The sequence below is a fragment of the Chinchilla lanigera genome, unplaced genomic scaffold, assembly GCF_000276665.1.
Source record: "Chinchilla lanigera isolate Chin_1 unplaced genomic scaffold, ChiLan1.0 scaffold00002, whole genome shotgun sequence".
Classification (NCBI taxonomy): domain Eukaryota; kingdom Metazoa; phylum Chordata; class Mammalia; order Rodentia; family Chinchillidae; genus Chinchilla; species Chinchilla lanigera.
In genome coordinates, this window is record NW_004955403.1 from 19836601 (window position 1) to 19837145 (window position 545).

Genomic DNA, 545 nt, shown 5'->3' on the forward strand with positions numbered 1-545 from the left:
CCTCTCACAATTTATTAATGTTCTCAGTAGTGTTATTTCTTTGTTATATTATTTAAACCTAATCTATAGTTGAAGAGTTTATTTTCTTTGTACCTTAATTTAGATAATTTCTTCAAAGTTCTAAATTATTGGATTTGTTTATTTATTAGTTTCTTTAAAGAGGTGATATTTGCTTCTGCTTTAATTGTATTATAGTTCAAAATATATGGCCTTTAGAATTTCTGATTTTGGAAATTAATTTATTTTTTATTTTAAAGAGAGTGGTGCATGAGAAACAAAGAAAGAAAGAAATAGAACAGTAGCACCATACCAGTATCACAAATATAAACAAATCAAAGCAAGAACATTCAAAGTGATACAGGTCTCAAGACAAAATAATACAAATCAACAGTGGTTGTTACATTACATATCACTATCCTCAACTACATTGCTTAGACTACCCGATGTAAGAATGAAAGATTGCTCAAACCATTAAAGAGAATAAGAAAATAACTCTTCAGTAAAACATTAGATTTAATACAGAATTTCACTAGACAAGATGGTAG